Source organism: Crocuta crocuta, unplaced genomic scaffold (assembly GCF_008692635.1).
Source record: "Crocuta crocuta isolate KB4526 unplaced genomic scaffold, BGI_CrCroc_1.0 scaffold131, whole genome shotgun sequence".
NCBI classification, from domain to species: Eukaryota; Metazoa; Chordata; class Mammalia; order Carnivora; family Hyaenidae; genus Crocuta; species Crocuta crocuta.
This window is the reverse complement of record NW_027528977.1, coordinates 5515763-5542108: the sequence shown is the minus strand read 5'-3', so window position 1 is coordinate 5542108 and position 26346 is coordinate 5515763. Positions and strand designations below refer to the sequence as shown.

The 26346-nt window shown below is 37.5% G+C and overlaps 1 protein-coding gene across 2 annotated transcripts in view; it reads right to left on the bottom strand.

Annotated features, from left to right (window-relative positions):
- Positions 1-26346, bottom strand: part of FER (FER tyrosine kinase) — a 413835-nt gene extending 387489 nt beyond the window's left edge. The window contains exons 1-2 of one of the 2 annotated variants that reach the window (XM_077757161.1): positions 25913-25985; positions 3360-3505 (exon numbers count right to left, since the gene is read on the bottom strand). The gene's annotated coding sequence lies outside the window, so the exon portion shown is untranslated. Of the gene's footprint in view, positions 1-3359; positions 3506-25912; positions 25986-26302 lie in introns of those variants that run through there. The other variant, XM_077757162.1, reaches the window with a different exon arrangement.

Below are 26346 nucleotides of genomic sequence, written 5' to 3'. Positions count from 1 at the left end.
CGCCCCCCCCCCCAACCAAAACCACTTGTTCCTAAGTGCCATATAACACATAAAGAAAACCAACCAAGTCTGTAACACTGAAAAGCAAGCAAGGAAAGGAGAGCACTCACTGAATACCAGCTCTACACAAAGACCAGACAGAGCAGGTACTTCAATCCTTTCTCACTGTGCCAAGCTCTGGTCATCTCTACTAATGTGCTTATTTATCCTTTGCATTCTAATCTGCTTCCCACTTGAAAGTGCATTTTTCCAAGACAAAATCTTAGCCCACTACTGCTTTACAATGTATCATGATAATGTCCATGGTGACTAGATATACCAGCTGGTTAGAAGGGGAAGTGGGCAATGGTGAGTAGTAGAACTCTTTCAGAATTATGATTTGTTGTTTTGTTTTGTCTTGTTTCAGACTTCTGTTGTTTTAAATGAATTTCAGTTGCTGACTAGAGCCACTGGATCAAATACAATGTAAATTTCCTACTTTGTCTACTTAAGGTTGGAATGATGGTTAAAAAAAAAGCTTGGAATAAACAAGTTTATCTCCAGCAACCTCAGAGAACTGAAAGGAAAGAAGCAAACTGCAAATAGTTTTAGATGAATAATGTTCTAAGCAACCGGGCAATTCCTAGAGAGACATTAAGTATACACACACTGTATCTCTTAAAGAAAATATTGATCAAGAAAAACAAAAAAGAGGGACTGTTCAAAATTAAAAGAGAATAAAGAATCAAATGCAATGCATGAAACCTGATTGAAGCCTAGATCCAAAAATCTCAAGAAAAAATTGTAGGGACAATTGTAGGACCATTATAGTAAACATATTCTTAAATAATGTTAATTTTCTTATTTGTGATACTGATATTATGAACATGCAGGAAATTATCCATGTTTCTATTTAAGATACACATGCTAAAAACTGTATATTATAATCTATCCAGTAGAGTTTCAAATGATTTTAAAAATATATAAATATATAAAAAGACAATGTGGTGAAATTTCAACAGGGAGTGAATACAGATGAAAGGTAATATGGGTGCACACTGCCCTATATTTTCCATTGTTCTACGCACTGAACATTTTCATAATGAAATGCTGAAGGGATACAAAGACAGAGGGCATGAGGGGAGGCCTGCTGGACTGAAACATAAAGAGTATAAGCAGCACTAGTCTCAGCAAATGTGAAAACCAGCTGTGTGACCTGGGGCAGGTCACCGAACCTCTCTAGCTCTCAAATGAAAAAAGGGGGAAGTAAATGATCTTTAAGATCTTTCCATCTACATATTTCTCTTATTCTACTACTTTTTCTCAGCTCTAGAACAAAAGGTAACCCATATGCAAAGAAGAAAAACTCAATGGACTCTTATAAGGATAAAATAAAGTAGTAAAAACAGCTAGCCAAACGCCTGTTACATAAAACACACACAATAAATAGTAATATATTTCAAAATATAATAAAAATTCTTTATCAAAAAATACAGTAATAGTAAAAGAAATAAGTAAAATAAAAATAAAAACAAAAACTCACATAAATTAAATATCAGGGAAAAAAGCAAAACAAAGTATTAAGCAGTACGTATTACAAATTTGCCAGATGGTTTGTTTCTAGCATTAACATCACTTCTAACATTATTATTAATTTCCATTTCTGTGAAAGAACCAATCTTTGACATGATGGGAAAGATAGATAGTTGACTAAAAGGTTTCTGGACAATTTTCCTGCATCCACCCAGTTGCTCAAAACCCAAAAATCTTGGAGTCATCTTCAGAATGATCTGTTTCCACACCCAGACTATTCAAAGTCCCATAAATTCTGATTCAGATCCATTTCAAATCCGTCCATCTCTCTGTCTCATGCTGCTAACACCTGATCAGGCCACCACTATTTTTCACCTCACCAACTAAACCTGCCAGCTTTCACTTTCACCAGGCTGGTCCATTCCTCACACAGCAGCTCAAATGATGATATCATTTAGAATAAAATACAAACTTCTTTCCAAACCCTTCAAAGCCCTGCATATTTCTTTAACCTCTTCCTGCTCATCTCTGCCTTCCTCACTAAGTCAGCCACACTGGGTTTTTTTCTGTTCCTCAAACCCACCAACTCTCCTGCTCCACAATTTCTGTACGCATAATCGCTCATTCCCTCCATCAACTCCAGCTCTACTGAGATATTACTGACACATAACATACGTAAGTTTAAGGTATACGATATGATGATTAGATACATGTATATGTTAACAAAATAATTACCACAATAAGGTTAGTTAACGTCTCCATCTCTTCACATAATTATGATCCTGTGTGTGTGTGTGTCTGTGTGTGTAGTGATAACATTTAAGATCAACTCTCTTAAAATTTCAAGCATATAATACAGTATTGTTAATTATAGTCACCACGTTGTGCTTTACATCTCCAGATCTTACTTATCTTACAGCTGAGAGTTTGTACCATTTGACCAGCATCTCCCCATTTCCCCTATTCCTCAGCACTCGGCAACCACCATTCTACTCTATTTCTATGAGTTAGGCTTTTTAAGACTTCACATATAAGTGAGAATATACAGTATTTTCTTCCCCTGCCTGACTTATTTCACTTCACTACTCCTTCTCATGAGAATGCTTTCCCTATCAAAAACACCATACACATACATACTCACCACATACTCTTGAAATAGCTCCTCATATATAGGTTAATCTTAAATATCAACTCCTTTTGTGACCACCCTATCTAATGTAGCTCCTACTTCTTATTTACAAATATCTGCTTTTTTGCTTTCCTTCAAAAAAGTTTATTACAAATTAATTTTTATTGTGTCAGTTTATTTTTAAGCCTGTCCCACCTCCTTTAAAATATAAGCTATAAGGATGGAATATGCAGCTTCTTCATCATCATATACCCAGAAGCAACAGCCTGTCTGATACTTAACAGAAACCTACCTATCAATGTATATCAAACAAATGAATGAAAAAGTAAATGAAAATAGGACTGTGTTAAACAATGGAACTAATAATGCTATTAATGGAAACACAGAAACCAGAAGAAGAAGCATCTGTTTGAGAAGAAAATAAGATATATATAGTTTGGTGCCAGGTGCTTGAAAATATAGGACTAGTGGACACACAGGCTGCAAAGAGATACAGACTGGGATTCTGCTGATTGTAAATGTTAGTTGAAAAAAATAATAATTACATCACAAATGAGAAAGAATTCTGTAGGAAAAATGACACGCAAAAACAACACAATTATAAAATGATTGCCTAGGCAGAATACTCTAACATAAATACTACAAGATCTAGACAAGTCACAACTGTTTCACAGTTTCAGTTTTCAGCAATTCACTGAGAAGAGTAAAGAACTCCTACCTTACTACTATTCATTGCTGGTCATATCTTAGCTAAAGTAGCAGGTCCATGTTGAAGGATTACACATTAGGGATGAGGAACACACTTGAGAAAATGTGCAGTGAAGTCTCACGGGAATGACCATAAGTCTGGCCAGAAAACATGAGCTGCAAGAAGAAATTCAAGGAGTCAGAAATGTTAACTACAGAGAAAAAGGTAAAATAAAATAGTAGGCTACTATTGGAAATTAATTGTGACAGTGTATCAGAGTCACCACATTAAGAATAAGAATGCTATACTTACCTAGCTTCTCTACCCAGTTCACCCTCTCCCCTTTCTTTCCATAACTTTTTCAATGAGTAACACACCTTACTTTCTCCTTTAACCTATTCCCTCAGTTTTGAATAGGCAATTCATGTTTTTCTCCATTTTCACAGCATAAAACTAATTTCAGGTTTGAAGCATATCAAAAGAAGCAAGTAAGCACATTTGTTAAAATATTATTACAACTTAGGGGCACCTGGGTGGCTCAGTCGGTTGAGCTTCCAACTCTTGATTTCAGCTCAGGTCATGATTTCATGGTTCATGAGATCGAGCCCTGTGTCAGACTCTGCACTGACGGCACAAAGCCTGCTTGGGATTCTCTCTCTCCCAAGCTCTTTGCCCCTCCCCTGCCTGTCTCAAAAATAAACATTTTAAAATATATACTATTACAGCTTAAAGAATTAATTAACAACGTAAGAAAAACCGTCCAAAAGGCTGGGAAGGTTTAGGAAAGATTCTCCTAGTAAACACATATTTTCGCTGAGTACACCAAATCCTGATTCTTCCATCAGCTGTTCTCTCAATCCTTGAACTACAAGAATTTCTAAGCTGTTTCTTGGTCACTGGTCCTCTTCTTTATCACTGATGTCCATATATATTGTTTATAGCTCTGTCACAGAGCTATTTTTAAACTCAAGCTCTTGTGTCTCTAATCTGGACTTCTAGGTTATAAATGAAGCTCTCCCCTTCTTTCAAGCTCCTCTTTTTTGTTTGCCTATTCTGTTTCTTGTCATTTCCCCTGCATCTTTGACTTTCACAAGTATCAGAGAACATTTCAAAGAGGGTAGTAATAAGATTACTTCTTCTGGTCAACAAACTGACCAAACCAAACAAGTCTCAGAGTAACCTCCAAGTCTCCTACTCTTCTGTGCTTTTTTTCTTATTCCCAAAGGGTTCCTTCTTAGTCCTCCGGACAAGTATTTCTTCTCCTCTAGATTGGGCAAGGTTCTCAAAGCTATAACTGGTAGAAATCTAATCTACATATGATGAGAGTATTATCACATCCCTCTTCCTCCATTAAAGTGTGACATGATTGAGGAAAGGGATTATTATCCTAATATAGCCAGCATCCTACATAATACATGAAACACTACAGCCACCAAACAAATGAGTACTGAATTAATGAAATTCCAAGGTAAACTATGGCTTTCCCTGATTTCTGCACTTTGGTGTAAAGTAATGCTTTCATAAGAGTTTCCACATTAAATGACAGAATTTATGACTTCAAGTGACAAATGAAAATTTTAATCATGCTTCTCTTTTCTACTGCTATCAATAGCATATCTTCAATTAAACCCCTTAAATACTGTAAACAGGGTTACTTATAAAAGTTTCCAAAGAACAAAATGTATGAGTGTATACTTAAATGTACATATTATCTGTGTTATCTAAATTCCACTCCCGAGACAGACCATAAAATTATCAGACAATCCATTTAATTTGAATTTTTTTAGCCACTTATCAATCAGCAAAGACAGCTGAGAATCACCTAGAATTTCATGTTCTGGTCTTTCACTATAGTATAGAAAGTTATTTTCAAAGATCTAAAAACAAGAAGGATAGGGGCGCTTGGGTGGCTTAGTCAGTTAAGCGTCCAACTTTCGCTTAGGTCATGATCTCGCGGTTCATGGGTTCGAGCCCCGCGTCGGGCTCTGTGCTGACTGCCAGCTCAGTCTGTTTCAGTCTGTGACTCCCTCTCTCTCTGACCCTCCCCTGCTCACGCTGTCTCTCCTCTCTCTCTCCTAGAAATAAATAAAACATAATTTTAAAACATAATTTTAAAAACATAATTTTAAAAAAAATTAAAAAAAAATAAAAACAAGAAGGATAACTATTCAACTAAGGTGTTATGGCCAACACTGAGCAGTGTCAAGCGTCCTGTTCAAGGAAGCTAGTCAAAGCATCTATGTGTTATTTGTGTGTCATTCTGCAACTCAACTCATTTCTATAATTTTTACTTTCAATGAAAAGAAGACCCTATTTTCCATTTGATACTGAAATCATTTGGATCAAAAATAAATAACAACTTCCTTGGTAGCATTCTCTAAATGCAACATTTCCTTCCTCAAACTTATTATAAACCTATGAACAAAAAATATATTCCTTGTGTTACCTCAAAGATATTATCACCCTCTTCAGAACTCAGCAAAGATTTCTATAGACAAGTTTGGGGCACCTGGGTGGCTCAGTAGGTTAAGTGTCTGACTCTTGATTTCAGCTCAGGTCATGATCGCATGGTTGTGAGTTCAAGCCCCACAACAGGTTCTGTGCTGACAGCGCAGAACCTGCTTGGGGTTCTGTTTCCTGCTCTCTCTGACCCTCCCCCAGTTGCTCGCTCTCACTCTCTCTCTCTCTCTCAAAATAAATAAACTTAAAAAAAAAGATTTCTATAGATAAGTTGAAAATGTATAATAACTACTTTGTAGTATACCTTAATCTTCCTCACCAACTTCCTTAACTACACAGGCTACCATCTTTAACTCACATTCAGAGTAAAAATATAGTTTCTATTCCTTAAATAGGCTTCTCTTCATGACTAACTACAGTGAGGTAGGAGGGGTGCCTAGGGTGCACAATTAACGGAGACCTTCACTCTCAGGGTCATACAAGTGCCACCCTTTAGCTGCATGACACTGAAAGCCAGTACCATCTTAAATTTTGTGTCTCAGGCATCTAGACAGATATGTCAGGATGCCTATAAGTGATAAGATTCTAAATTGTTTTTTTAATGAGTTTGAGTTGCATATGCAATACAAGAGACAGACTTATGTTGTTTTTCACTCCCCTTAATTTGGTAGCAGCATCTCAATCTTCTTCTGTTGAACTACTCTTCTCTTATTTTCAATCTAGGCAGTTTGAATGACACTAATCATTCCCACTGTCAGGTTCCTAAAACAAGCAAAAAGTTCCTAGAATATGTGCATAACCCAGGCCGGGACAGTCAGCCTATTTCCTTCCCCAAGTAGTAGTTCAGGAATGGGTATGTGACACAATTAGACAACTAAAATTCATTCCCAAAATTTTTGCCAGAACTAGTTAGAAAGTTCTCTTTTGGCTGAAAGAACACGGTAAGTACCCACTTATCAGAGAGCCATCCCAGAGAAAACAAAAGCCAAGAGACAGAAAGGGAATGAAAGTTCTGAAAATATTTTGTCCCTAGATCTAATTATACCTTTGTTCAGATGAATTCAGATCTGAATAGATGTAGCTTCTAGAACTTTAGAATTACTATTGAAAAACAGTTCCCTCTGGACTTCTCATGTTCCTGCACAATCAGAGGCTTCTGAGCAAAAGGAACTACAAAGATAACTGCACAATAGCCAGCCTTAGAAGCTAGAGATCATGTCCCTCTAAAGATAAAGAGCTGCAGTGAGCTTTGGAGAAATAAAGCTCTCTCCATCCTTTCCCTGGAAGACATTTACCTATATTCTTTTTTTCTTTTATTTCTTGTGTTACCTTATTTTTTTTAAATTCATATTTACTTATATTCTAGCATACTAAACCTAAAGACACTTTCCCATTCTCCCCTAGAGAGATTTGCTTAATGAATCATCTCTCTCCCTCTGTAGGGTAATTAAAGTCCCACCAGTGTTTCAGACTTAACAGTTACATGAGGCAACAAATTATTTTTTTTTATTTATTAATTCATTCAACAAATATTTGCTGACAGACTACTAAGTTATGTGCCATGCACTTTCCTCCAAAATATCTCGGACAAAAATTCCTGCCCTCATGGAGACTGTATTCTACAGAAGAAATAAAATACAAAATAAACACATAAAACACAGAGCATAAAGTGTTGACATGTGTTATAAAGAAAAAGTAGGAAAAGGTAATTAGAAGTATAGGGGCAGGTAAGCGATTTTAAACTGATGTTGGTTGATCAAAGACTTTAAGCATGAAGTGATATCTGAGCCAGGACCTAAGGGAGTAAGGGTCATACGGACATCTGGAGAAGAGCATTCCAGGCCGGGGGAACAGTAAGTGCAAAGCGCTTATTAAAGGACGAGCAAGAGGCCTGCATAGTAGAGACAATAGAAAAATCTGAGTTCAGGAAAAGATCCTGCATTAGGGAGGAACAACAGGACCACAAAAACTAGCTCACTTTGAGGACTTGGGCCTTACTCTGAAGTTACGTGGGAAGCCACTGCAAGATTCTGAGCAAAGAAATTATATTAATGTTAGTATAATATTACTAATTAGCCTCTTATTAATATTCTGAGGCTAATATTCTGAAAGCCAAGGCAGTAGCAGGGAGCCTTGTTAAGAGTTATAAAGAAGGAAAGAGAGGATGGTGTTGAACCAACGTGAACCCCAAAAAGAAGTGGTGAGCACTTGTTCAGATTTCAGATATATTTTGAAGCCAACAGAATATGCTGAAAGTTTGTTGGTGGGAAATAAAAGAAAAAGAGTTAAGGTTGGAGGTCTGAGCAAAAACAAGGATGGAGGTGCCACTTATAGATACGGGAAGGATTAATTTTTTAACTAGTAGGTTTCTACCACTGGAATCTAAAAGAAGCCTGACAAATATAAAATGTATGCCAGAAATCAGGCACTACAACTGACAGCCCTAAAATGTGGAACCAAGTCAATAATAGAAAGTGAAGGGTATCTGGTATCCCTCTACTGTAGAATGAGAAGTCAGCAATCCTTAATAAGAAAAGCAGCTGGTAAATTGGCACCTCTTGTAAAATCCAACTATGCAGCTACTAAGGATGGAACTAAAGGATACTGAGTAAAAAACATACTGCCAATTGTGCAGCAGTCTTCAGTAAGTTCATTCAAAAAAGCAGCACACTCTGAGTGAAGTCTATTTTAATAAAAGAAAATCTTTTCAGTCTTTCATTACAAATCCAAGATGGCTGATAATCTTGTAATTTACAGGGATGAAAATCAAGTATCTCTAAACAAAATTAGAGCCTTTAACCACACAAAAACAAAATATGAGAGAAGCCCTTTTTTAAAAAAAGTTTTTATTTTTAAGTAATCTCTATACCCAGCATGAGGCTCGAACCATAATCCCAAGATCAAGAGTCACATGCTCTACTGACTAGGCCAGCCAAGCGCCCCAAAATATGAGAGAAGCCTAATGCTCCAAGCTCCAGCAACCCGGCAAAGGTATTTACCCATTATAAAGAACTATGTACTGTGAAACAGCCAGGGAACAGGGACAAATTAGCTCTGCACTATTACCTGGAGAAGCTGCTCTCAATGGCTATAAGAGAAGCCAACAGGAAAACTGAGAAGTCTAGGATATGCATGGTTTCTTAACCCCAGTAGTACCAGCATTTTGAACTGGAAATTCTCTGTTGTTGGAGGCTATCCTATCTATTATAGCATGTTTAACAGTATTCTTGGGCTCTACCTACTAGATGTTAGCAACAAATGCCTACTTCCCCAAGTCCCAGCCTTTCATTATGACAACAAAGATAACTCCAGATGTTGCCAAATGTTCCCTATGGTTAAGAATTGCCCCATGTTGTAGAACCACTAAGTTACGGTGATGGGGAAATTGTTTAGAGGTATACCAATGATCGGATTCACAGACTAGGCTCAGACTTTAGATATTTGGGAGAAGGTGATCAAATGCAAATAAATAAAACACTAAGTTTATAAAGAATTTTATTGCCTAAGAAACTCCCAACAAAGATTTGTTACTGCTTAATCCCGAATATCGTTCCTAGGACCCAAACACCTCATCAAAAGAAAGTAAGCTATTGAGGCAGTACAGTCCCCCATACAGGAATCTCTCTCAGTACTCAACTTGGCTGTAAGTAGGAGGAAAGAAAACAAAAAGACCCTCCTGGGTGGTAGAAGCAGAGATAGCCATATTGCCTAATCAAAAATCTTATTCCACTGCCAGGGCAAAAAGTCCTTGCCATACCTATCTAATGAAATATGCACACAGTATGGAATGGAAATTTTCTGTGGCTTGTTTCTCTTTTTTCTCTTTTAGTTGACAGTTTTTATTGTCTTTATGCTATTTTCCTTCTACCACTGCACACAAGCCTTATTACAATTAGTTATATTTATCATGTAACTGTAATTTCCTAGACCCTAAGGCTATCTGTTCAAATAGAACTGAGAGAATTACCCACAGATCTTAGACCTAAACTTAGATGCAGTATTTAAATAAGTTTCTGACTTGCCTTCTTTTGTTGGGAGGCAGGTGGTAAATGTAGTGGAAGTTGTAAGTGAAAATTTTACATTAAGTCAGGTGAGGCCATTTTTTCAAGGCTGTATTGGTACAGAGAAGGACACGTATGCACACTGGGAAGATTATAGTGAATCTTTTGGTTATCCACTGCCCCTTCCCATGATCACACTGCAGTCTTTTTCTTTCAGTGACCTCAGTCCACATGATTCAGATCATGTGACTGACCATACTTCCTATTCCCAACTCCCATAGTTAGTACCTGATCCAGATCTGGCCTCTGCTATCCCTCTGACCACAGGATCAAGGATGGAATCAGGACCCAATTCATTCAATGAGATATAATCCCAGGACTTATACAAAAACTGTGATAAGAGAAATGCTTTTTATGTTGGCCCTGCTAAAGTAAAAGAATATAAGCCTGGATCTATCAGAGGGCTCCACATAAAGCAATTCTACCTGAAAATACATGTAATTCAAGAGCAAGCGACTGAGTATGTCCTAAGGCCAGTGTTTGAGCCCCTGAATCCATCTGCATCTGAAGAAAGCACACTAGTGTTCTACTTTTTGAGCCAGTGGCTAAGCTAATGAGTAGGGTTTTGAACTCATGCAACTGAAAGCAACTGAAAACTTTAATATTTTTATCAGTTATCAGAGGAAACTGATATCCATCTTCCAATGAAGAAAACTAAAGCTATAAGAATTAAATGATTTGCCTAAATTCATACAACAAATTACTGGTAGTATAGATTCAACCCCAGGCAGATCTGGTTCTAATATGCAAGCTCTTTCCACTACATCATACTGTCTTTCAGGAAAACAGTCTGAAATTTCTCCTTACTTTATAATTATCATGGAGCCATGAATACCTATGGAGTGAGTATTCTTTTTTTTTTTTAATTTTTTTTAAAGGTTTTACTTACTTCTGAGAGAGAGAGACAGTGTGAGCAGGAGAGGGTCAGAGAGAGAGGGAGACACAGAATCTGAAGCAGGCTTCAGTCTCTGAGCTAAATGTCAGCACAGAGCCTGATGCGGGGCTCGAACCCATGAACTGTGAGATCATGACCTGAGCCGAAGCCAGACGCTCAACCAACTGAGCCACCCAGGTGTCCCTGGAGTGAGTATTCCATTAACATTTGTTGCGTGACCAAAAAAGGAAGAGTCATGTGGCCTACTGCTCTCTGACCCATCCCTGCACAACTCACCGCTTGTGCTACACGGAACATCCCAGAATTTTTTTTATAATGTAGGCCAACTCGAGGACATGTCTGTTTCTTTACCACCTTCGTCCTCCTCCAACTACTATATTACTATATAAACTATCAAGTGGTTCTAAGCCAAGTCACTTTGATGCTAGAATGCCAGCTCCAGCCATAAGGTAAATCAGGCTCCAAAACACGAATGGGAAATCAGAAGTTTAGAAAGAGGCCATCACCAAGGTCTAGCTACTATTATGTAATAATTGTGAAACCCAGAAAAGGACACCTATATTACCCTGTAAGTGACGAGACTGCTGTCTGTGTTAATATTTTAAGTAAGATATTTATAACAACTACACAAACTTCCAAAAGTAACAGTGATTTATAAAGTCAAATCTCTTTCAAATATTATTAACCGTGAGAGAGAAGGGAAGTAGAAAAGGATTCATGAATATAAGATCCCTGATATTTTCAAGAAATCTGTCTGAAACTAAGAGAATTTTTATAAATGTATATTTTGAGAGAGAGAACGCATGCAGGCACAGCAGGGGCAGAGAGAGTGTAAGAGGGAAACACAGAATTCCAAGCAGGCTCCCCACTGTCAGCGCAGAGCCTGATGCAGAGCTCAATCCCAGGAAAATGAAAATGACCTGAGCCAAAATCGAAAGTAAGACACTCAACTGAGCCACCCTGGTATCCTCAAAACTAGGAGAATTTCTGACAACCAGAACACTCAGTTTCACGTCAACTTTTGTTTCCCTAGAAGGTGTAGCGGATCGACTCACAACCAGGTAAAAGACACTGGATTTAACATTTCATTTTTATTCCATTTTCAAAAATAATTACTTTCTGGCTAAGATCCACCACTTTCTTAGACTTCTTTACTTTTTCTTCATTTCTAGTAGCTGAATTTCTTTTTCAGAAACTTTTTTTTTTTACAATGAAACAATGTTTCATCACTTGACAAAACTTCTAACATAGGACAACCTCCAACAGAAAATGAAGCCAAGACAAGATGTGAACATTTGTAGGTAGCTAGAATCACGTACATCTTAGAATCTCACTTCCAATGAGAATTATTGCAGCAAAGCTGCAAATATTTCAACATGCACCTTTAGTTTTTTTTAATTTTTTTTAATGTTTATTGAGACAGAGAGAAACACAGCATGAGTGGGGGAGGGGCAGAGAGAGAGGGAGACACAGAATCCGAAACAGGCTCTAGGCTCTGAGCTGTCAGCAGAGCCCGACACAGGGCTCGAACCCATGCACCATGAGATCATGACCTGAGCCGAAGTCGGACTCTCAACCAACTGAGTCACCTGAGTCACCAAAGCGTCCCTCAACGGGCACCTTTAGAATCACTCCCAGATAGTTGAAACTGCTGTTAAGACCAAGATTGCTAATAGTTTATTATATTTAGTCATTTAACATTTGCATTCACTTCAAGTTTAGCATATGAAAGAACTAAGTCCAAACCCCAGTTAACACTTTATAGCTGGTTCTCCATGGATAAAGGATGTGACCCAACATTGGTGCCAGATCACAAAAAGAATATACAAGCTATCCAATTTAGAGTTGTCAAGAAAATCAAAACAAGTACATAAAAAGTGTATAGCACTCACAGCAGCCACCAAACAAACGTTAATGTCCCTCCCCTATAACAGTATCTGAATCCATGTAATTTACTCCAAAACTTTTTCCTGACAGAAATTGTTTCTTCCTTGGAGGTTAAAATTTTCAAGAGGGGAAAGAGGGATTAAGATGGTGGAGCACCTCAGGTGACCCAGAGCTTGTCTCAACCCTGAAATGCAGTGAGATCAGGACCAAACCATTTTGAACACCTAGGAAACTGATCTGAGGATTAACACAACAATGTGCATAACGTGAGCCACAGAACTTGGCTGTACATGGTATGGAGAGGTGAACTGGGGGAGAGAAAAGCCGTGGAGGGTAGGCAGCCGTTTTTGCAGAGAGAGAGGACAGAAGAGAAAGAGAAAGGGGGAGATTGCAGCACACTGGGATTGTGCAAGAAAAGCACTCACTCCCTGAGAAAGTAGCTGGAGAGAAAGAGTGAAAACACTCACAGGAGCCTGAACAAGAAATCTGTTCCACAAAACCACTGATGGGAAGAAAGGAGAGGGTTTCAATACCACTAGCATTCTATCAACAGTGGAGCACAGAGTGTGAAGTTCCATAGCTCAGTGCCTGGTGGTGCTCTGTTGAGGAAGTAGGACAAATCCCCAGGAGCAGGCAGCAGGATCTGAGTCCAAGTGACACAAAGGGAGAAGCGGTTCCCCTGCCTGGAGTACACTTGGTAAGAGGCCATACAGTCTCTGCAAAGGCATAGGGCCCAACAGACCCCAGAGAGCAGCCATGTTCGCTGGTATTGGGACAAAAATGCCAGAGTGTGGTAAACCCTGGCACCAGCTGTGTGTTGTGATTTGCCATAATCTCTGAACCTCTGCCACTGTGTGATCACAGAACCATTAACCAGGGCAAGCCAGAACCTGCCCATTGTTCAGAGGGACCCTCCCACAGGATTGAAACACAATCCCATCTGAGATAAAACTCTGGAGGGAGGTGCCACCTGACAGGCAGACAGCTTAGACATGAACAGGATAGAGGCAGGGAGTGGATGGAGGCCTGAGACAAAGGAGGGGTGCTTGATGGCAGGTCAGTAAGAGCACAAAGTTCCTGCACCTGAGACTAGGGAGCTGGGTGAGGCCGTTTCTACCTCTCCCACACAGGAGAGGCGTTTGCACATGCACAAATGCTGAGCCACCAGAGGAAGCTAAGTAGTGCCACCTAGTGGAGAACAAAGTCATTACACCAACTCCATCCAAAAGTGCTCACCAAGCACATCCCCCAAAGACAAGTCACTCCAACTGCTTATGTATATGGGCTATAAAGTGCTTCATAGTTTCATTACTAGGGGAAACTGGATGTAAACTCATTGGGGTTTCATTCTGTTTGCCCGTTCATTTATTTGTTCATTTTCTTTGTTTCTGTTTTTACTTAAATTGTTCTCTTTTTTTCTTTCTTTTCTTTTCTTTCTGTTTCTTGGATACAGAAAAAAGGGGGCAAAAGGTTTACGTTAGCAAATTATACCAGAAAACTTTCCTAATCTGGGTAAGGACACAGACATCAAAATCCAAGAAGCAAGCGTTGTCTGGGTGGCTCAGTCAGTTAAGTGTCCAACTTTGGATCAGGTCATGATGTCACGGTTCATGGGTTTGGGCCCCACATTGGGCTCTATGCTGACAGCTCAGAGCCTGGAGCCTGCTTCATATTCTGTGTCTCCCTCTCTCTCTCTCTGCCCCTCCCCCACTCATTCTTTCTCCCTCTCTCTCTCTCAAAAAAATGAATAAGTATTTAAAAAATTGTAATTAAAAAAATCCAGGAAGCACAGAGAACTCCCATTAGATCAAGAAAAACTGACCATTACTAAGGCATATCATAGTCATATTCACAACATACACAGATCAGGAAAGAATTATGAAAGGAGCCAAGAGGAAAAAAGTCCTTAACCTATAAGGGAACACAGACCAGGTTTGCAGCAGACCTATGCACAGAAACTTGGCAGGCCGAAAGGGGTGGCAGAATGTATTCTATGCACTAAATCAGAAAAATATGCAGCTAAGAATTCTTTATCCAGGAAGGTTGCTATTCAAAATAGAAGGAAAGGTAAGGAGTTTCTCAGACAAACAAAAACTAAAGGAGTTTGTGACCACCAAACCATCCCTGCAAGAAATTTTAAGGGGGGATCTTCAAGAAAAGACAAAACAAAACAAAAAAGATCAAAAACAAAAAGATTAGAAAGGACCAGAGAACATCACCATAAACACCAACTCTACAGACAACACAATGGCACTAAATTCATATCTTTCAGTATTCACTCTAAATTTAAATGGACTAAATCTCCAAAACGGGTATCAAAAAGACAAAGGGTAGGGCACCTGGGTGGCTCAATCAGTTAAGCATCTGACTTCAGCTCAGGTCATGATCTCATGGTTCTTGGGTTCAAGCCCTGCGTCGGGCTCTGCGCTGACAGCTAGCTCAGAGCCTGGAGCCCGTTTTGGATTCTGTATCTCCCTCTCTCTCTCTGACCCTCCCCTGCTCACGCTGTCTGTCTGTCTCCCTCTCTCTCTCTCTCTCAGAAATAAATAGAATATTTTTTTAAAAAGACAAAGGGTATCAAAATGGATAAGAAAACAAGACCCATCTACAAGAGACTCGTTTTAGATCTAAAGACATCTGCAGATTGAAAGTAAGAGGATGGAGAACCATCTATCATGCTAACGGTCATCAAAAGAAAGCTGGAGTAGCCATACTTATATCAAACTAAATTTTAAAATAAAGACTGTAACAAGAGATAAAGAAGGGCATTATATCATAACTAAGGGGTTGGTCCACCAAGATTTAACAATTGTAAATATTTATGCCCCGAACACAAAGCTCTCAAATATATAAGTGAACTAATCACAGATGTAAAGAAACTCATTGATAATAGTACCATAATACTGGGAGCCTTCAACACCCCACAACAAGGAAACAATGGCTTTGAATAACACACTGGTCTGGATGGACTTAACAGATATATTCAGAATATTTTATCCTAAAGCAGCAGAATACACATTCTTCTCAAGTACACATGGAACATTCTCCAGAATAGATCACATAATGGGTCACAAATCGCCCTAAACAAGTACAAAAAGATCAAGATCATATCTTGCATATTTTCAGATCCCGACACTATGAAACTTGAAATCAACCACAAAAAAAAATTTGGAAAGACCATGAATACTTGGAGATTAAAGAACATCTTATTAAAGAATGAATGGGTTAACCAAGAAATTAAAGAGGAAATTAAAAACTACATGGAAGCTAATGATAACGAAAACATGACAGTCTAAAAACCTCTCGGATGCAGCAAAGGCAATCATTAAGAGAGAAGTAAATAGCACTCCAGGCCTTCCTAAAGAAGGAAAAAAGGTCTCAAATACACAACCTAATTTTACACTTTAAAGAACTGGAAAAAGAACAGCAAATAAAACCCCAAACCAGCAGAAGAACAGAAATAATAAGAATAGACTAGAAATCAATTATACCGAAGTAAAAAAACAAAACAAAACAAAAACAAAAAAAAACAATAGAACAGATCAATGAAACCAGAAGCTGGTTCTTTGAAAGAATTAATAAAATTGATTACCCCCTAACCGAACTGAACAAAAAGAAAAAGGGAAGGACCTGAAAAAATAAATTCAAGAATGAAAGAGGAAAGATCACAACCAACACTGAAGAAATACAAACAATAATAAGAGAATATTATGAGCAATTATATGCCAACAAATTGGGCACAATGAACAAATTCCTAGACACATATAAACTACCAAAACTGAAACAGGTAGATATAGAAAATTTGAACAGACACATAAACAGTAAAGAAACTAAGTCAGTAATCAAAACTCTCCCAAAACACAAGAGTCCAGGGCTGGATGGATTTCCAGGGGGAATTCTACCAAACACTTACAAGAAACTTAACACCTGTTCTTTTGAAGCTGTTCCAAAAAATAGAAGGAAAACTTCCAAACTCATGCTATGAGTCCAGCATTACCTTGATTCCAAAACCAGACAAGGACCCCATTCAAACAGAGAACTATAGACCAATTTGCCTGATGAACATAAATGTATAATTTCTCAACAATATACTAGCAAACCAGATCCAACATTACATTAAAAGAATTATCCACCGGGGCGCCTGGGTGGCTTAGTCGGTTGAGCGTCCGACTTTCGCTTGGGTCATGATCTCGCGGTTCGTGGGTTCGAGCCCCACGTCGGGCTCTGTGCTGACTGCCAGCTCAGAGCCTGGAGCCTGTTTCAGTCTGTGACTCCCTCTCTCTCTGACCCTCCCCTGCTCGCGCTGTCTCTCTCTCCTAGAAATAAATAAAACACATTAAAAAAAAAATTTTTTTTAAATTAAAAAAAAAAAAAGAATTATCCACCATGATCAAGTGGGATTTATTCCCGGGATGCTAGTCTGATTCAATACCCATAAGTCAATCAATGTGATACATCACATTAATAAAAGAAAGGATAATAACTACATGATTCTTTGAAAAAATGTAGAAAAAGCATTTGACAAAATACAGCATCGCTTCTTGATAAAAGCCAGCATCGCTTCTTGATAAAAGCCATCAAGAAAGTAGGGGAAGAAGAAACATAGCTCAAGATCATAAAGGACTTATATGAAAATGCACAGTTATTTTCCATCATCCTCAATGGGAAAAATTTAGAGCTTTTCTCTTAAGGTCAAGAACACGACAGGGATGTCCATCTTCACCACTGCTATTCAACAATGTGTTGGAAGTCCTAGCCTCAGCAATCAGACATCAAAAACAAATAAAAGGCATCCAACGGCAAGAAGAAAGTCAAACTTTCACTCTTCACGGATGACATAATATTGTATGTGAAAAACAAAACATTCCACCTAAAAATTGCTAGAACTGATCCATAAATTCAGTAAAGTCAGAGGATATATATATTAATGTACAAAAATTGGTTGCATTCCTGTACACCAATAATGAAATGGAAGAAAGAGAAATCAAGAAGTTGATCCCATATACAACTGCACCAAAAACCATAAAATACTTAGGAATAAATCTAACCAAGGAGGTGAAAAATGTATACACTGAAAACTACAGAAAGCTTATGTAAGAAATTGAAGGAGACACAAAGAAATGGAAAAGTATTCCATGCTCATGGACTGGAAGAACAAATATTGTTAAAATGTCTTTACATCCAAAGCAATCTACATTCAAGATAATCCCTATCCAATTACCACCAGCATTTTTCATAGAGCTAGAACAAACAATGCTAAAATTTGTATGGAACCACAAAAGACCCTGAATAGCCAAAATAATGTTGAAAAAGAAAGCCAAAGCTAGAGGCATCACAATTCCAGACATTAACCTGTATTACAAAGCTATAATATCAAGACAGTATGGTACTGGCACAAAAACAGACATAGCGGAACAGATCAATGGAAAAACAGATCAGTGGAACAGAATAGAGAACCCAGAAATTGACCCATAAATGTTATGGCCAACAAACATTGGACAAGGCAAGAAAGAATATTTAATGGAATAAAGACAGTCTCTTAAGCAAATGGTGCTGGGAAAACTGGACAGCAACATGCAGAAGAATGAAACTGGACCACTTTCTTACACCCTACACAAAAATAACCTTAAAATGGATGAAAGATTGAAACGTCACACAGAAGCCATCAAAATCCTAGAGAAGAAAATAGGCGACAACCTCTTTGACTTTGGCTGCAGCAAATTATTACTCAACATGTCCAATGAGGCAAGGGAAACAAAAGCAAAAATGCACTACTGAGACTTCATCAAGATAAAAAGCAAAGGAAACAATCAGCAAAACGAAAAGGCAACTGAAGGAATAGAAGACATTTGCAAATGACATACCTGATAAAGGGTTAGTATCCAAAATCTATAAAGAAGTTATCAAACTCAACACCCAAAAAACAAATAATCCAGTGAAGAAACAGGCAAAAGACATGAATAGATACTTTTCCAAAGAAGATATACAGATGGCTAACAGACACATGAAAAGATGCTCAACTTCACTCATCATCAGGAAAATACAAATCAAAACCACAATGAGATACCAGCTCACACCTGTCAGAATGGCTAAAAGTTAACAACTCAGGCAACAACAGATGGGTTGGGAGGGTGGGGAATGCTTTTGCACTGCTAGTGGAAATGCAAACTGGTGCTGCACTCTGAAAAACAATATGAAGGTTCCTCAAAAAATTAAAAATAGAACTACCCTATCACCCAGCAATTGCACTACTAGGTATTTCTTCAAAGGATACAAAAAGGCTGATTCGAAGGGGCACATGCAACCTGATGTTCATAGCAGTGCTATCCACAATAGCCAAATTATGGAAAGGACCCAAATATCCATTGACTGATGAATGGATAAAGATGTGGTATATATATACAATGGAGTATTACTAGGCAAATCAGAAGGAATGAAATCTTGCCATGTGCAACAAGGTGGATGGAACTATAATGTACTATGCTAAGCAAAATAAGTCAGTCAGAAAAAGACAAAGATCGTATGATTTCACCCATAAGTGTTATTTAAGAAACAAAACAAATGAACATAGGGGAAAGAAAGCAAAAATAAGATAAACCATGAGACTCTTAAATGTAAAGAACAAACTGTGGGTTACTGGCAGGTGTTGGACGGGGTAATGAGCTAAATGGGTGATGGGCATTAAGGAGGGCACTTGGTGGGATGATCACTGGGTGTTATAACTAAGTGATGAATCACTAACTTCTATTCCTGAAATCATCATTACACTATATGTTAACTAACTTGGATACAAATTTTTTAAAAAATGTTCAAGAAGGGAGAAAAAAGTAATATATATGAATAAATAATTATAACACAACATGTTATATTGTGTTACATAACAATACGTTTTATATAACAGTAAGAGAAACAAATCATTCCTGCTTTGTAAAAATTTTCTAATATATATAAATCTGGATAAAGATTCTATATTTTGTCCAATATAAATGTTTATAAATAATTGGAATCATAATCTAACAAGTTGTCATTAATAATTATCCGAGACAACTACATTGTTTAGGTGTCTTTAATTACTTTACTATTACCAATTTATTCTATGTATTACATAGAAAGCTAAGATGCCTGACAAAGTGAAGGTACTTAACCAGAATACATATATTCATAGTAAATTCTGAATCGATATGAAATATGACAGTGACTGGATCTGCATAATTAGAAAATCTACCATAAACCATATTCTATACTGAAAAAAAAAGTGATGCCTAAATGTTTCCTTTGCTCTGAGCAAAGCAAAATTTTTAAAACTTCAGTGAAACTTGAAATGACAGTTAATCTGTATAAGAAAGTATATAGAAAGTATATGATTCTGAAGGAATCTAATTCTGAAGGAATATAATTCAAGAGGAAATGAGGGCACTGTATAAACATTTTCATGAAGTAAGAGGCGGTAGTGCTTCTAGGTAGCTACTGACCCAGTTATTACACAAACTGAATATTAGTAAAAGAGTCAAATGCATTTTCCTTTGTAGAATATGAAATTAACAAAAAAGTCCCAACCAAGTAACAAGGGAAGCTTAGGAAATACTCCCGAGCTGGACATTCAAAGAGCAGAAAGGATGTACACACTACAGAAGCATTCAATTCCGAGGACAAAACATATTCAAGAAAAAGCAGCAAGAATCAGGCATCACAGTGACCAAGAACTAACTCTTCATCCTTGCGACATCGAACCAGACTTTGTGATCAAATCAGAAACACTCTTTTGTTCTACAAAGCCCAGGTCACAAAAACCAAGAATAAGAACCTTTGCTGTAAAATACACAAATGACATAAGGCAACATCATCCAAACTTCATTTTAGAAACAAAAAATTATTGAACAGTAGAACTGTTAAGGGCCTGAAGGGATCACTTAAAATTTTCAATTAAGTTTCAATGTATTTTATGTGCATAGTTATATCCTAGATCCACAAAGTTTTGGAGAAATACCACTTGCTAATGTCAAGGGTCTAATGAACATAGGTTTTCTCAGTCTTCACTTCTAACTGTATATTATATATACTACATCCATACAGGATGAGCTATTTAAAAGCAATCTCATTCACAGCAGTGTAATTTTAAAGATACTCTCCTGACTGAGCCAAATGTAAAGAGCATTTTTATATACTAAACATCTAGAATATAAATATTCTAGCATTAAGGGCTTCCCATTATCCTAAAACCATTGGTCCCACTACAGAAATACTTTTTTGGCAAGTAAAATAATTTCTACTGGAAAACTAATTTCAATTTTTCAATAATAATTAGTATTATTTTATTTACAATAAAGACCATGGTGTTATCACTCACATATTTTTAAATGTTCGTTATCAGTCACTCTTTTAAATTTAAGATTCTTTATTATCAGTTACATAAAGTTAATACAGTAATCTTTTCTTCAGTAGCATTACAAGACTGACAAATGAAGAGGCATTCATTTCCAGAAAATGTGGAAGTAACTCGGGTATCAATCATAGTACTATATAATAGGTGTGTCTCAGGATTTGTTCCTAGTAGCAGTTATACACATTTTTAAATGCCTCCCTTTCCTTGGTAAATCAGAGTAGATTCAAGTTTATCCCCACGATGATGTCACTCACAATTACTTGCATTCTGATATGCTTTCTTTCTTCTTTTAATTTATTTATTTTGAGAGAGAGAGAGTAAGAGAGCAAGCAAGGGGGCAGGGCAGTGGGAGAGGGAGAGAGAGAATCCCAAACAGGTTCCACATTGTCAGCACAGAGCCCAACACAAAGCTCGATCTCCAGGTTCATGAGATCATGACCTGAGCCAAGATAAAGAGTGGGACGCTCAATGAACTGAGCTCCCCAGGGATCCCTGATACACTTTCTTGAGTCACAGAGGGTGAGATAGAATTACAGAGAGCATACTAAGAAATCGCACATTAGAATATGTCACACATGTAAATATCTTACACTAGTATGGGGGAAAAAATGAGAATCACTGACTTAGATTACAAAATTTTGTTTTATTTCTGTGTAGGACATAAAAACTATGTGGTCCAACTCCTAACTCTATTCAGCTCACTGCTTGCTTCATGGCCTGCTTTGCATTTAAGTTTTAAGCGTGTGCTTTTTGAATTAGAATCCTACACTTAGAGAGTACACATTTTAAAATGTGGATATTTATAAAATAATGCTCCCTAAAAAATAATCATATATATCAGGAGTAGAAGGAAAACATTCACGTAAGAGTTTTATGTACTAATACATCTGATAATAAGGTGTTTTTTTTTTAATTTTTTAAAATGTTTATTTATTTTTGGGAGACAGAAAGAAAACAGTATGAACAGGGGAAGGACAGAGAGAGAGGAGATGCAGAATCCAAAGCAGGCTCCAGGCCCAAGCTGTTAGCACAAAGCCCAATCTGGGGCTCAAACCCATGACCTGTGATGTCATGACCTGAGCCAAAGTTGGACCCTTAACTGACTGAGCCACCCAGGCACCCGGAGAATAAAGTTCAAGTTTTAAACACATTAAGTAAATGCGGTTTAAGGAAGGGAAGAATACTAGTTAGAGATTTAAGGAAGTAACATTTAGCTTTTTTGTACCACTTTTAAGCAAATATTTGTGGTCAAAATGAAAGGAATTTGGGGAAACCATCTACCAACAGATGATAATCTAAGGTGAAAGAAAAATAATTCAGGAATTCAGACAAACTAGACATATTTTGAGGTAAAAAGCATTTAAAGTGAATTTCCAAGTACGCCTACTGAGACACTGTAATTTAAAGAACACAGAAGAGCTAATATCAGATATTAATAATTATTTCCTTTGTACAAATACAAATGTCATTCAATTTATATAAACTTAATTTACATTACAGTAATACTAGGAGAGATAATATTAAAGCTACCATGTAAGGAACTGAATATGAAAGTTGAGGACTTGCTAAATTCAGGGTTTTTTTTTTTTTTTAATGTTTATTTAGTTTTGAAAGAGATAGAGACAGAATGTGAGCGGGGGAGGGTCAGAGAGAGAGGGAGACACAGAATCTGAAACAGGCTCCAGGCTCTGAGCTAGCTGTCAGCACAGAGCCCGACGCAGGGATTGAACCCAGAACTGTGAAATCATGACCTGAGCCAGAGTCGGCCACTTAACCAACTGAGCCACCCAGGTGCCCCTAAATTCAGGTGTTTTATCTACACTGTCTCATTCTTTTTCATAACAACCTTGTGAGGCAGTCTTATCCTTATTCTACAGATGAGGAAACTCTGATTTAAAAAGATTGTGTAACTTGCCCAAAGTTCCACAGAAGAAAATTCTGATTTATGACTGAAATCCAGATTATCTGGCTCCAAAAGTAATGAATCCTCTTTCACTACACCCTGCAACCTGGCAAAAAACACCTACAGTAAAAATTTTAGCATTTTACTTAGAACCTTTAAAAGAGACAGACGATACCAAGTTTATAGTATGTGATGATATATAGACTAAATCTATATACTTCCTAGTTTGATAAGTATATATGAATATTTAAGAAATAATATCATCCATATTGTATTTCATAAAGCTAAATATGTAATAGCCTTCAAAATGGAGAAATTAGAAAATTTTTGTAGACACACACTAAGTAAACTTCTTCTTACCTAGATACTTTGAATTATAAAGAAAAATCTTGGGAGGTCCCATATTTTATCAGCCATACTGAAGTTTCACATGGGCAACTAATTACATTTATACTTACAAAATAAGAAAAAGTGGGAGATTGCTTCTCTGTTTTTCATTGTTGTTGTTGTTCTTCTAATCTACCCTCTATTTTCTATTCTTTTCCATTTTTCTTCCAGATCTTGGAGGCCTCTTCTAATTTAGGGTAACCAAGTCTCAAGTTCAAGAACTGCAGGTTTAGGTGCAGGTGCAGATATATTGCAATAAAGACCACAGAACTGCAACAACTGGTAGAGCATTACAGGAGAAACAAGTTTCAGTTATTTTCCAAAAGATTAACTATCATGGAATTATTGGGGACTTTTCTTCTCTGTAGTCTTTTTAAAAGATTTTAAAGCATTTAACTTTTATAATAAAAATAAAAATAGGAAAGAAGAAAAGACAGAAGGAGGTAGAGGAAAAAAAACTGGAACTTCAACTAAAACATATGGAAACATCTTATTTTTTTGACGTTCCAAAACTATGCCCTGCATGTTCTCTTTAATTTCTCTGTGTGTGATACGTGGTAAATTAACCATACATAAGCATGCCAAATGAGATATGGAGAAATAATAACAAGGCAATCTGAGATCTATAAATTCTGAGACATAGCTCTTAATTTTAATATTTAAGAAATTAGTTATATAAATGAGGTTAAGTAAGAAAAACAAATTTAGGGTATACTAAAACTGAAAAGCAGGATTCAAATATCTAAAGAAGAATGCAGGGATTTCCTAAATATGGTAAAATTCCAAATATAATATGTACATGTGAACTTAAACCCATTTGTTATTATTTTACCATAAACTGAAGGTCTAAAAATATTCCGCTAGCAACACTATGAAACACCACCCAAGATACTTTTGAGTCCTGTCAAAATACTGACTTAGATGATTCTAGACAATTACTTCATTTGCCATGAAAGAGTTCTTTAAAAAGTTCCCACTCATAGGCTTTCTTTTTCCATTATAAAAATATGCTTATTCCAAAACAACATACGTATGATTGATCCAATTTATTAAGTATGTTACTGAAACACTGAATAATTGATGTTCCTTTGGACCTGTCTTCAAAAGAAAACGGTCATTTAAAAATCAAGTACAAAACTGTCATCTATTAATACAGGAGTCCAAGTTTAAAACAAACTTGTATTTGTACAAGTTCATTTCATTTCTTTTTTTATTACCAAAATGCAACTTACTCATCTGGGCCTTGATTTACAAACATGATGACTTCCTAGTCACTCACAAGACTGCTTTGTAAATGTGTCATGGAAATTAACTTAGTATTGTTTTTTATAAACACTATTTCTATCTGCAAAAAGAAACTGAGCTCCTTACAATACATTGGTATGTTATGGACTTCTGATGGTTTTAAACTTGATCATTTCAGTTCTCTTCCTTAATATTTACCATGTAACAGTTATCTCGGAAATGTTATTGCTGTGTAGGTGGGTGGCTAGTTACTTCACTGTTTGAAATTTTTCATAGTGAAATAAAGGAGAAAATGGCAGCTTGAAATGTTCACTGACCAGAGTTCTAATTATGTAAAAGTTGATAATGAAATTAAAGTGATTTGTCTACCAAAAGTGTGAACTTTGGATTACTGATATCAGTCTTTAAAGTAGTACAGAACCTGCATTAACTGCACCCTAAATAATTTTATATGGTATGTATTTAATGCTGCTGACCATCAGTGCAGAAAAGAAACAGGTCTTGAGCAAATGTCTTTCAGGGAAGAAAAGAGGGAAAAGGTTTCCAAGTACCTCTATATACTCTGAATATATTCCCAACATCTGTGGAAGAATAGTTCCCTCAATTCAAGAGTAGTAGCAAAAAGGATTCCTGGATTCCCAAAGATTACATTCAGCCTTCCTTTGCATTCTGATAAATATGTGGTTCTTCTTGAATATTTCTTTCTCAAAACCATGAAGGTATATCAATGAAATAATTACATTTTGCAAGTTTTCTTCTAATCCTATTTCCATTCCGCTGGTTAAGTGTTTTCCAGTCTTTAATCACTAAAATGTTTTTTTTTCTTATTTAATTTTCCTTAACACTTTTATACATGGTGACTCCACTAGAAAGATTGTTTTATCTTAAAATGCCTCGAGAAAAAGGAAAATGGTACTACTGCACCTTTAGAACAGTTTGTATCAAAGTAATAGTAAGACCACTATGAATATATGCAGCTTTTTACGAATTAAAAAGATTAAGGTGGTGGTGTTTTTTTTTCCTCAACCATAAGGCAAACGAAAATGAAAGGCTACCAGCCTTAATAAATTACTGGATTGGGGACTGACAGCACTACTTATCAAAATGACAAATGTACAGAGTAAAAAACGACAACTTCACAATTAACTCAATTTGTGCACGACGTACCCACCGGCTCTACCAACACCAACCCAGTTAGCGTTTCCGAAAATTGATACTAAGGAAGACTCTGAAGCAGCCCCAGAAGTGCCTCCAAACACCTCCTCAACCCTAAATGGCAAAGACAGTACAGAGCAGAAACTGCCTCGGCTGCATTAGCTTCACACTTAACAATTTAACTCTTGACTATGTCTCGGGAGTCACCTCTGGCCAAGACAGGAGCAGCGACCGAAGATCGGAGATAAAAGAGGGAGGTGGGGAAGCGGATCCATCGGAGATGGGCTGCGGATGGGCTCCGAGGGTCAAGGGGGACTGCAGGGCCCCAGAGATAGGATGGGATTGAGGGAACACCTAGGGGCTGGGGGTGGCCGCCCCAGCCGGAGGGCTGCACCAGAAAAGGAGTGCTCGGAGAGAAGGGGGTGCGGGCGTGCTGGGTGGTGCCCACTGCCCACNTGGCAGGGGCTGAGTCCCAGGCGCCCCCCTGCGGGCAGGGGGTGTTGCCCCCTTTCTCCGCTGGCTGCCCTCCTCTTCCCCCGTCCCTCGGCGTTGCCCCGGGCAACAACGCCAGCCGCCAGCGGCGCGAAACTCACCTACCTAGAACCTGACAAGCAGGAGCCCCTCAGACCCGGGAGCCAGTC